The sequence below is a fragment of the Corvus moneduloides genome, chromosome 1 (assembly GCF_009650955.1).
Source record: "Corvus moneduloides isolate bCorMon1 chromosome 1, bCorMon1.pri, whole genome shotgun sequence".
NCBI lineage: Eukaryota > Metazoa > Chordata > Aves > Passeriformes > Corvidae > Corvus > Corvus moneduloides.
Genome location: NC_045476.1, coordinates 151260217 through 151273268, shown reverse-complemented (window position 1 = coordinate 151273268; position 13052 = coordinate 151260217).

Below are 13052 nucleotides of genomic sequence, written 5' to 3'. Positions count from 1 at the left end.
TTAAAAACACTTCCCACATCTTACAGCTAGAATGAGGAATCACCAGTGATAGATAACAGCTGCTATTACAAAATAGACCTAAAAATGAAAAACAAGTAAATGAGAGTTTGAACTAGTTTTTCAAATAAGTGCAAAGTAAGATAAAATCCAGAGTAGGGTGTTAAATACCATTGTGATGAGATACAGTTCCCCTGGTAAATAGCATCATTACAGACAAGTTGTAATGCAGCTGGTATGGTGGAGTATGTTCAGAAGGCAGGCTAGCAGGCAAACCAGCACAGATTCCTCCTGCTCCATTGGTCAGAAGATGACATTAATTGGATGATAAACTACTTTCAGTATAATTATGTAAATTGCATTTCACTTTTATGCAATTATTTTAAAATTTATTTTTAAATTTAAATTTAAAATGTTAAAAATGTCTATAAGCCTACTATAGCAGTGCAGAGAAGTACAGTTCTCTCAGCATTTTCTTTCATACTTTGACAATATTTTGCATATACTAAAATTCACCTTATTTCTTTCAAGTTCAATTATTTTACTATTCCCATGAGCCATCTGTAAAGTGGATATAAAAAAAAAAAAAAAAAAAAAAGCCTAGGGATCTTATGAGAGGTGTTGAATCCAGACATCTCTGGTGCGTGGGGTTTGCTGCTTCTGGCTGCTGAAATCCATCCACACACCATCCATCCTCTCTGGACCCAGCAGGATTCTTATGCTCCCATGTGTCCTGGACAAGCGTGGCACACACACAGGACACTAACAGAGCCAGCCATTCAGACTACCATGGCACACAGAACTCTACCAGAAATGACACATAATTGTGGAGGCCGGTGAGCCTGTCAATGAAGGAACCACAACAGCCCCCCGGAAGGATGAGCCCTAGGGCTTTACTAGGTTAGGGTGAAAGAAAAGGGTCTCTTCTAAGAGGCTTTCTGTTAACTATACCAATTACGTTGATATACACCGGTTCTGTTTTCCTGGTTGGCCCGTTGGCCTTCCTGCCCCCTTTTTACCCTATAGGTCTTCCCTGTGGAAAGTTCTCCCTTCCCGGTTCTCCCATTGGCTTTTGCTCCCTTGCTCCTCCCTCGCTACTCCCTTACTGGCTCCCCTACCTTAACCCCGCCTATGCTCCACCCCTGCATTCCCCGACCATTGGTCCCTGGTGTTTTCTCCGCCCCTATCCGGTCCCATATTTAAATCTTGGACCCTTCGTTGTTCCTTTATCTACATCCCTGGATCGCTTCGCCTGTGTGGCAGTAAACTGCCTTGTGGAACCCCACACGATGCCCCTCCCCTGCTCCTTGTCGTCGGCCTCTTTGTGGATTATAAGCTATCCAGTGTGTGTGTGAGTGCGTGAGAAGTGGCCTGCCGAGTGACTCCCTTTGTTGGAGGCACTTCCAGAAGGTCACCATCCACCCTCGCCACAACACGTAAGTAGAGAGTGAAGTCCTGCTCCCCCTCTCCAGCTGAACAGGACTGGAATGCCCAGGTAATCACTCACACACCCTCACTCCTTGGACTCACCAGAACACCCTCATTCACAAATCACCGTGGCCCCTCGGTCCATCTAATGCCCATGCCTGAACACTGACCCTCCTATCCATGTATGTGTGTCTCCTCCTGCTAACTAGCTAGTCCAGTTTAAATCTGATAGCAGATTACACATCCACAGGATTAAATACACTGGGGCAGGATATTTAGATGAGAAAGAATAGCTAGGAACAAGCTTCATAAAAAGGTAGGACTAGTTGCTGTGGTCAGGCAAAGAGTTCAGTAAGACAAATGTACTGAATGCTGCCAGCTCACATGTGCACCCCCCTACGTCTCATTTTCCCATGTGTCTTCCTAGATCCTCCCTGATCCTTTCCCTGTTTTTGGCCAGTTCTATGAACATCCCATAGAAAATTTTGCAGACTCCTGCTGATATCCCGTAAGAAGTTTTGCACAGTCCTATACACCCCCCTCAAGTATCTTGTGGTACTCATGATAAGCATATTTTCTCATTCTTACCAGAGACAAAGCTCAGGCTAGCCCTCCTCAGGGTGTCTGCCTGGGCAGCTCTTTAATGTCCTCAGATCATCTTCTCCTCACTCTTGTCTTTGTTACCACCTGCTTATTCAGCAATTTTGTGCACCTGTGTGTGTTTAATAGATCATTTGCCCTCTTGTTTCTAATGTCTTCTATAATGAAAAAACGTAGTGAACCAAAAGCTTTCACATTCCACATACCCTTACAGAGACTGTCTGTAGCACAGCAAAGCTTGTCATAAAGTTCAGAGGAAAATGGCTTTTAGAAATTACTAGCTACTGTATTGTTAGTTAAGAAGTTTCATCAATTATCTGGCTGCACCACCAAAAGCCTTTGAGTTTGGGGTTTTGAGTGTTCCAGTGGTTGGGGGGGGGGGGGCTGGTTTTGGGTTTTGGGAGTGTTTTTTGGGTTTTTCTTTTAAAGTGAGGATTTTATTGACGAACTAACAAACCACTTGCATCTTCAGTAGCCTGCCTACCAGCAGTGTCATTGTGGAAGTGAGCCTGAGGAGGAATGTGGAAGTTGTTTAAACATTACTTTTTAATGTAACTTGCTTTGTCCAAAGACAGGAAACAGAATTTGAAACGGGGAACTTCCTTTTCTGAAATACAAGCCCTTGTTTGCTGCTGGACAGGATACAAGTTTTTGGGTACAGTTCTGATCTGGCAAAACAGTTCCTGCGTCTTTACCAAGAATATTAATACCTTGTGGGTAAATAGACAGTATTTATGAAAACAGATGTCACTGAAGAAGGAAACCTTCTTTCTCTGTATCCAAAGTTGGAGGAGAGCTTCATGCTGAACTTCCCAAGCCTGTGCAGTGGTGAACCAGGCATCACAGGAAACCAGGCTTCACCAGGCACACTGCACACAAAATGTGCTCCAGCAGAAAATTAGCTCTCTGCAGAGCAGACTATTTCTTGGCATAAATGAGTTCAGCTCTGGTTTTGAGTGCTAGGTAGTGCAGTAGTAGAATTAAATAACAAAATTGCTGTGACATGGATTACTTGAAGTGAAATCTGTTCTTTATCAAAGGAGCTTTGATGTAGGCCTAGTAACAAGGATTTCCCTTAATAGCTGGCACTTGTCAAATGCTTGTAGCTTGTTGAAAAAATAGCTTCTGATTCTCCCAAAGTTGTCCTGTGTCAGACTTTTTTAATCTGAATGTGTTGCTTTGGGCAAATATGCTCAGTGGTTATCTGCAGTAAGTCATAGCACCGTGGTTAAATATGAGAAATTAACTGATTTACAAAAAATGAAAAGGGTAAGGTTTTCAGTTTCAACATTTCAAAAAAACCTATAATAAACACAGGCCATAAAACATTGTTGGAGTGTATCTGAAAATATTTTCCTAGGTGGTTTTTTAATTAATTTTTCTGAGGTATGTATAGGTCATAGAAGAAGATTCAGAAGCATTTACTACTAAATTATATTTGTCAGAATGTATATTATTCATTGCTGGCCCTTCCTTTCATTGCCTTGGGGCTGGTATTGAGCTTTTGAATTTTAGTCTTCATCAGGTACATTCTTCTTTTACAGTGCCTATTTTTCTGATCTTTTATGGGAATGCAGTATCTGGACGTACAATAACCATGGCTGTGGCAAGTTCTGTTTTTCCTTTGTGGGTTGGTATGATCTCAGCAGATGAGAATTTTGTGAATGACAAAGCTTTCTGATTTTCTGGCTCTACCATTACCATACTTTTTAGTTAGAAAATTATTTCTGGCTTAAATACTATAATGACCCATCACCGTGTGTCCCACATTAACTACCTTTTAAACTGTGTATTATAGGAAGCACACATTTAATGTAGAGATCAGCATATTTAGTTTCACAATGGTCAGAAATAAAATAGAATATCAATGCAGGTTTTAAGTGACTGCTTATAGTATCACATATTTTGAGAATGCTTTGGAGAACAAAGTTTTTGCAGGCAACTTTACCTTTGTTACTAGAGCTGAAAGAAATTATAGGAATGAAAATAATCAGTGCGATTCTTAACAGTTTCTCAAATGTTAAACCAGCTTTGCTCTCTTTTTTGACCTTGAGCTAAATTCTCATGAATGATGAATAGAATCAGAACTTATCCAATTTAACTAAATTTTCTGAATAGATACACATCTCTGATGCACATCATTTAGTTTATGCAGCATTTTTGGTTGGTGCAGCTCTAAGATGTACATGTTAAACAACTGGTTTCATGCTTCTGAAAGGACACACAAGGACATTGTTTTGGAGCAGCCTTCCCTCCCTGCACTATTCCTCAAGATCTGCACCAGTTAGCCATTCTGCACCAGGTGTGACATGCTGCAGTACAGCTCCCTCTGTAGTCACAGGGCCTGTAGAAGCCCTTGAAGGATGTGAAAGTGCCATAATGTAGAAAAATAGGCTGTCTTAATGGAATACCCAGGACGGGAATTGTAACTTCAGTATGTGAATTGTGAAGAACACAGGAGAGAGGAAGGTACCTTTGCCAAAGCCTGACTATCTTATACGTGATGTGCGAGGTAGGTAGAGGGGAAGAACAGAGTGAGTCTTTACACTTCATCTCCTATTGTGCCTGTTGCTTCATTTTGAGCAAAATGTCCCTCTTCCCCTTTTCCTATTTCTGATAGAAAGTAAATATAAGTCCATTTTAGTTCTCTTAAGCACCTACATGGTCTTACCTTGGAGATGACAGGAAGCTCGGAAGGCATAAAGCATTTTGGATTTTTGGTATGCTTATTTCCATTTCCTCAGTTCTTCTTCTCCTTAGAGAACGTTGTTATATTCATCATGAGATGGCTTGTGTGTCATCAAGAATCAGAAAGTTCAATTAAATAATTGACTGAATGATTAATTAATTGATTATGAAGAGAAGGCTAAACAAATTGACATCAAAAGAAAATTTTTTTTTTAATATAATGCTTGTACTTTTAGTCCAGTAAATGCTAAAAGGTTGCCTGTGTAACAGCATGGCTGAAACCTTCCATGGCCTCTGAAACCTCCATTCTTACAGAAAAGAAATTGAATATCCCAAGTTTATAGTCTGGTCCCATAGTTTTGTATTGCATTTGATGTTTGTCCCTGGGGGTTTCTATGCTGTTGCAGCTCCCACTTTTACAATTTTTCTATCATTCCTGCACCTTACTATTTTCCATTTCCTACTTCAAATAGAAAAAAAAACCCCAACAATTTCACTTTGATTCTCTTGAAGAAAATTAGAAAAAAAATGTGGAACAGACCTCAGCGTTGGTATCAATAACTTCTAAAATCACAACTAGCCTCATGAGAAATAACAGCAATTAAAAATCCATCTGCACAAAATGCCCATGCATTTATGTAGCCTGATCTTAAATTTTCCCATTGAGCTCTGCTGTGAAAAGTAGTAAACATGGGATGAATACCTAACACTTCAGAAGATGATTATTTATCAGTGAAACAGAATGTTGTAGATGCTGTAGAAATAAGTACGCAAAGGTACTGACTCCAGTGAGTTGCAGGTGGTGATCAGTGATATCTGAACAAATTTGGAATGGAGTGCTGCCTCATTTATCAGGGAGAACCTTCCTTAACATGGGTGGCTACGCCCAGGGATATTTCATTTCCTTGAGTCTTAAATTGCTGTGGTCAGCAGGGCACAAATAGCTGAGACTCCTGAATTACACAAAGCTTATACACAAGGCTGGAGTTGGAATTTGGAATTGCCTGCACATGGCAGACAGTGCTGCTGAACATAACTGCAGTTACAGGTTCTATACTGTTACACAGGCATGCACCTGGCAAGACTGCATCTGCTGGTGAGACATGAGGGTCCCTGTTTCATCTTCTTCTGGACCCCTTTTTTGGAGGGGGGGGGGAACAAGGAAAGAAAAGAATGAGTACTGAAGACATCTTGTCTGTTCCATGGGTTTGGAAATGTTATTCACAGGTCTTCTTGCCATGCTTCTGGGGGATGAGAGCTGAGTCGTTGTTTGGCTGTTTGCCAGGGTTAACCCACCACAGACAGATACCTTCACAGATACACAGAGGGACCTCTTGTCATTAGGATTTTCACTCTCCCAGAGGGATATGAGAGTGGTCTGTAAATGAGAGGCTCCTATCAAAAGGTGTCCTGTGCGTAAGAAAGGGATTTCAAAAGGAGCAGAGGCCATGCCAGGCATAGAATTATGAAAAATTAGCTTTTTACTTGAACCTAAGGATTAAGTACGGTCTTAAATTCACTATATTCCTCCCAAATACAAGCCTGACTTTACACAGAATATATGTTAGATTCTTACTTCATTTGTAAGCAGTGCACTGGCCTGCTGAGGCAGCGTAGGTATGTTCCCTTTGGTGGCACACTGAAAAAGGTCACCAGTGTATTCATGTAGAGATGTGCCACATGCCTGTGTTTCCCTGTGTATGAAAGCTTAAGCCTGAATACCTCACCTCTTTCAAAATACTGAGATTTTCTGAACTTGAAACTTCCGTAAACTGCAAGGCAATTTTGTGTTAGGAGAATCTTTTGCCACTGAGTTTTGGAGATTATTTTACTGGAAACAATTTTTTTTTTTAACATAATTAATGTAGTTAATTAAATAACTGTAGTTATTTGTGCAAGTTTGTATTTGGGGTGTTGTTGTGTCTCAGTGCAAATAGAGACTGCTATGTGTATCCTGAGTGATTCTTCCCTATTCCTCTGCACTTTGTGATAATGAAATTAAAGTATTCATTATGCTTAGAAATACTTGGACTTGCTGAGAGGGCAGGGAAGAAAAACACAGAATTCAGACATGACCCATTTACCAAGTGGTAACAAGTCATTGCAGGCTAGCCCGTCTCTGGTGCATGGTCTTAGCCTGCAGCATACACAAAGGAAACTCAAGTTGGTTTAGCCCTTAAGGTAAAGTCAGTCTTTAAAGTATTTGGAAGGGATTGTATCTTTGAACCCTAATCAGATAATTTCTATTTAGCAACTCTGGTTCTGCTCATAGCCCTGATATGGTGCAGAGGTGCTCTGGGGGATATGACATATCTCAGTATCACCAAGGTTTTAACTTAAACAGGACTGGGGAATTAAAGGGTTTTGGTTCGTTCCAGCTGTCTTTTGATTTAGAGTATAATTTAAAAATGATTAATGGACACTGTGCACTGCTTGAATGTTCTAAAGTATTTTGTGATGAAAGTCTTCTGTTTTGTGGTTTTCCTGAGTAGCTTGGGCAATGTTTATAAAATTCTTCACACTGACATCCTTTTTGTGGCCTCCTTTTCAAGAATTCAGAATTTTCAGTGGTGTAATTTTTTATGGCCTCTTGCCCCCAGTGATTTGGTGAGCTTCGTAAAGTAGAAAGTTGATATTTGTTTTTCATTTTTCAAGTTAATCCTAATTAACAAAATTGACTCAATTATTCTGGCAGTGCATTAAGTAGTGAGCCCTATGCCAGTCCCTTGAATAGGGCTATTTTGGGTGCCCACAGCAGTATCTTTGAACATGGTGATGTTCTGTGCTGTAGCTACTTGTTGGGGTTTTTTGGTGGGGTTGGCTTTTTTGGGGGGGAGGAGAAGTAGGTTTTTTTTGTTGGCTTTTTTTTTTTTTAATTACATTGACTTTCTGTTCAAAAACTTCATAGGCCGGAATAATACATCACATTTGTATTATCTCAGGAGTTTTCCTTCTTTTTCAGATGCCTAAGAATTTGCCAGTGGTAAAGCACTGTGCATTTACTGTCGGAAGGTATGTTTTTCTATTTAAATACCATTCAGCAACATCTTTGAAGTATTCCACAGATCTCCAGCAGTCCATGGACGGGAGTTGAAAATCACTCTATTACCATAGTACTGCTTCCTACTATTCGTTTTCTTTAATTGAAACCATTTGGTCATATTTAGTTTAACAAGGGCAAGTGTTGGATTCAGCACCTGGGATGGGACAGCCCTGGCTGTGTGTATAGCCTGGGGTATGAGGGGCTGGAGCAGAGCTGTGGAAAGGGACCTGGGGGTCCTGGTACAGTGGAAAGATGAACATGAGTCAGCAGTGTCCTGGCAGCCAGGAGGGCCAACCCTGACCTGGGAGGCATCAGGCACAGCATCGCCAGCTGGGCAAGAGAGGGGATTGTCCCTCTCTGCTCTGCACTGGGGTGGTCTCACCTCAAGTCATGGGTACAGTTTTGGGTGACACAATATAAAAAAGATATTTAACCATTAAAGAGCATTCAAAGAAGGGCAACAAAGATGAAGAACAGCCTTGAGGAGATGCTGTACGAGGAGCAGCTGAGGTCACTTGGTCTGTTCAGCCTGGAGGAGACTGAGGAGAGACCTCATCACAATTTACAACTTCCTCAGGAGGGGAAGCGGAGGGGCAGGTACAGATCTCTTCACCCTCATGACCAGTGACAGCACTTGAGGAAACTGCATGCAGCTGAGTCAGAGGAGGCTTAGGTTGAATATCAGGAAAAGGTTCTTCACCCAGAGGGTGGTTGAGCACTGGAACAGGCTCCTCAGGGAAGTTGTCACAGCACCAAGCCTGACAGAGCTCAGGGAGCATTTGGACAACACTCTCAGGCACATGGTGTGAGTCTTGGGGATGTCCTGTGCAGGGCCAGGAGTTGGACTCGATGATCTGGATGGCTCCCTTCCAACTCAGCACATTCTATGATTCTATTATATTGTAAATTAAAACTGGATATTCATGTGAACATAACAGCTAAGTGAAATAGTAATATTGAATTAAATAACTTGGTTCTCTAGAAAAACTTCAAAAGGCAATGCCAGAGGGAGTGCAACCTTCAGTCATGGAAACCTAAGGGTAGGGTAGGACTCAAATTATCAACACCTACATGATGGCTGAGCTCACTGGCCACAGTGCGATGTCCTGAAGCTCAAGGTTGTTACTACATCAGCCTCTCTACACACTGCTTGTAGAAAAACACGCTTATCCCACTGCACATGCACTTCAGTCTCTTTGGAGCACAAAGCACGTTTGACCTCAGAGATGCTGCAATTCTAAACTTCCCCTTCAATCTCCATTAAAGAGTTTTTTTCCCAATGGCAATGTAAAGTGGGATTCATCATACGCTGATTTAGACATCAATCACAAGGTGTCCTTAGCAGAGCTGGGTGTCCAGATTTCTTGTTAGAGTCAATGCAGTTCTAGTCAGTGGTATCAGTGGCATTTAGGATATGATTTGCCTTGCTGGGATGATTATTATACTAGATTCTTCGCTTGAATTTGTTCCAGCACCAATGCAAGCAACTGCCAGGGACTATTCTAAGTGATGTTAGAATCATTTTATAGGAACAGGGAAATGCTGGATCTGTGTCTGCAGGCGAATACAGATACGTTTTAATATTGCTGTTGATAAATGTGTTCTTCTCCCTTAACTAGAAATTACTGTTAAACACATTGTTGAAAAGATAAATTTTCATGAAGTCACATATTTGGCGTAGTGTCTGAGCAGATTTGGGGGGTTTGGCAGGGCTGCCTTTCACAGCCCGTTAGATTTTTCAGAAGAAATTTGAAGAGTTTGAAATTAAATTTTAAAAAACCACACAAAAACCCCTGTACCTCAAGCAAAACAGAGCAGCAAAGCAAAACCAACTGTTTTAATGCAACACAAACTTGTTCCTGAGAATTGCATGAGAAGTTGATAGTTCGGGGATTTGTGTAAAGTTAAGATTTTGCACTGATGCCTTGTTATTCGTGCTCAGGACAACAGATATTCACATCACTCCTCAGTAATTTGCTTTTTGTAAAGATAATACACAAAGCTTTCAAATCTATTATCTCTTAGAATTGCGTCTCCCTCAACACATGCAGATTTTTTAGGTGTAAATCCTCCCCCAAGAGCAGAGTCTTCTCAGCCATGCTGGGGAGCCCCCACTGCAGCCCAGGGCTGGCCCAGAAACAGGGCTGGGAATTCACGTCACTGTGGCATCAGAACTGCCAGAGGCGGCCACGGAAATGCACAGATGGAGGTTCCTGGGCTGTCAGAAATGGTTTGCCGGGGCCAACTGGCACCTGGACCAGGGCAGTGACCCTTCCCCTCCATACAGCACTGGTGAGGTCACACCTCAAATCCTGCGCTCAGTTTTAGGCCCCTCACTAAAAGGAGGGCATTGAGGGGCTGGAATGAGTCCAGAGAAGGGCAATGGAGCTGGTGAAGCCTGATGAGGAGCAGCTGAGGGAGCTGGGAGTGTTTAGCCTCGGGAAAAGGAGGCTCAAGTGGGACCTTATTGCTCTCTATAACTCTTTGAGAGTGTTGCCCAAACAGGTTCTTTCACCTGCTGTGCAAGAGGCCAATCCACACAGAGCTATTTGATTTATTTACAGTTCTGTGCAGAAAGGGGCGCTGGGTGGCAAATCCACAAAGCCAGCACAACGACTACCAAAACTTTTCACTATTTATACATTTTAGCAAAGGCACTGTTATAAATGCAATTAGTAAGGTTGGCTTTTGTAAATGGTTAATGAGAGTTTCATGAAAATACATTCATTATTGATGAGTTCGTTGTTGGAATCACCATTAAATGTAATTGGTCGATTGTAAAAGTTCTAGAAATAGATGATGTAATCTTGTTCTAAAAGGGGGGTGTGGGTTTAACCTTCTTTACATAAAGGGATAAACGGGGAACCCCTATTGCACAAATGACAAGCCAATAAGAAGACCCTGGAGACAACGAGCCAATGAAAACATTGAAAGAAGGCAGTCAGGGAGGAGTTAGGTCAAAACCCCGGGGTATAAAATCTCTATCCCTTAGCTGAAGGGTGTGTCTCTGCCTGCATCCTGTCTGTCATCATCCACTCAGCGCTGTATCCCTCTGTCTTGGTTGGATGATTATTATCATTCGACCCCTATTGTCAGTTAATAAACAATTAAAATTTCAAACCGAGTGAGTAGTTTTTCACAGGCACTAATGTTCATTTGTTAGAAGTTACTTAGTTTTCTTATTAATTAGTGTTCTGTGTTCTATTGGTTAATGATTCTCTTGCTTCTCGTGTTAATTAGTCCACATGCTAAGTCTTTCTCTTCTTTTGAGTTGGTCGGTGTCATGGGTTAGCAAGCATAGTCCCGGAAGTGATGTCCCTGCAAAGGGGTGCTTACAGCTTCCTCTGTGACCTGACCTGACAGAACCTATCATCTGGCCAGTTTGAATATGGACAATTCTTTAAGCCACTTAAAGTTGTGACCGCCTCTGCGATCCACACTTAAGAATAGACAAACCCCCCCCACGCTCTCTCTCGTTTCCAGTGCTGGGACAGGTGGCTGCAGGGCCCGTGCGGGGACCAACGGGCCTGGCCCAGGCCCTGCTTGGGCCAGGCCGGGCTGGGCCACGGCCATCCTGGAGCCGATGGGCCCTGTTCCACCCGCAGAACCCCCCCCCCCCCCAGCCCTGCTGTGGGCTCGGCTCCCCCCCCCTCTCCAGTGCAGCCAAGATTCAGCTGAAGCTGCACCGCTGTCTGGCAGAGATCATGTGACCAACAGCGATAAGCGACATTCCAGCTGCAAGGCCAAGGTGAGATTAACCCTTTTAGTGCTGTGAAGAGCTGAAAATCTGAGGGAGAAGAAAGAGGAGATGCTTAAAGCTGAAATTCGGTTGTAAAGCTATGATGCATCACAGTACCCGTTGTAATTTCATGAAGGCATGGGGGGTGGAGTGTTCAACTTGTACTTGTGAGCAAAAGCACCTGCGCTGAGATAGGCAGATGCTAAAGCAGCTGTAATTTAATGAGAAGTTTGAACAGGGAGAGATGGAAGCGATGAGGACTTTTGCTCCAAATGGGAAAGGAGAAACCTCGGTTCCTAGAGATGCTCCCAGAGATAGTCCTAAAGATGAAGATGAGGAAGACCCTTTGCTCCCAGGGAAGGAGAAGGGCCTCTGTTCTTAGAGATGAAATGCTCCCAGAGATGGGTGAAGAGAACTTTTGTTTCTGAACGGCTCAACCTTTAATTTGTACCCCAAAAAGCTTCAAGAGTGGACCCTCGAAAGCAGTTGTGGGAAAAGCTGCAAGTCGTGGGAAGGGACTCGCATGCGAGCAGAGAACCAACCTGGGCGGCTGTCTCGTTGTGATAATGCTTTCATAGCATGAGCAAGAGAGACTTCTCTTCCTAAATGGACTGAACAAGGTTATTATGGAAGTGGTAAACAGACTGAACATCTCAAGGGTTGTCTTTTTACATTGTCACTGGGAGATGGGAGAAAGGTGTGGGGGGGAAGGAGAAGTGTTCTGAAGGTGTGGTATGATTTTTCTTTTCTTCTTTTAGGTCTGTTAATAAACTTCTTTATATTCTTTCAAATTTGGTGCCTGCTTTGCGTTTCTCCTAATTCTTATCTCACAGAAGGTAAACAGTAATGAGTATTTTGGACCAAACGACAACACTAAAATGGTGTTTCTGCCCGGTTACAAACCAAACCCACTACAGTTGGTTTCTTGAGTTGGTGGTCATGATTTCCTACTGCCAGAATTGCCTTTCACCCCATTGCAGTTGATTCAGCACAGTTGCTGTATTGTCCTTATTAGTTTCTTCCTTATCTTGGGGGTTCTGCCAAATGTCCTTGTGGCCCATAAATTCTGCATTCTTTTTGTCCACTGTCAGTAGTACATTCTTCTTCCAGAGCTCCTTGTTAACCCCCTAGGTCTGAGATCATTCAAGCATGTCCATCACTAAACCTTAACAAGGCAACAAGTAATTTTTCTTTCTAATGCCTGGACATCACTTAGACTTTATCAGCTGCTATCTGATTCTCAGATTAAGTCTCCTTTCTTGTTTATTAGGCTTGAAAGTATACAAAGATCAAACATCAAAGAACATCCTTTCTCAAAAAAATTTTTACATACTCCACATTTTGGAACCAAAGAAGGTTGTAGCCAGGTGGATGTTGGCCACGTCTCCCAGGCAAATAGCAACAGGATGACAGGAACAGAGGACATGGCCTCAAGCTGTACCAGAGGAGGTTTAGGTTGGACATCAGGAAAAATTTCTTCACAGAAAGGGTGATTAAGCACTGGATCAGGCTACTGAGGGATTGGACTCACCATCGCTGGAAGTGTTCAAGAAACGG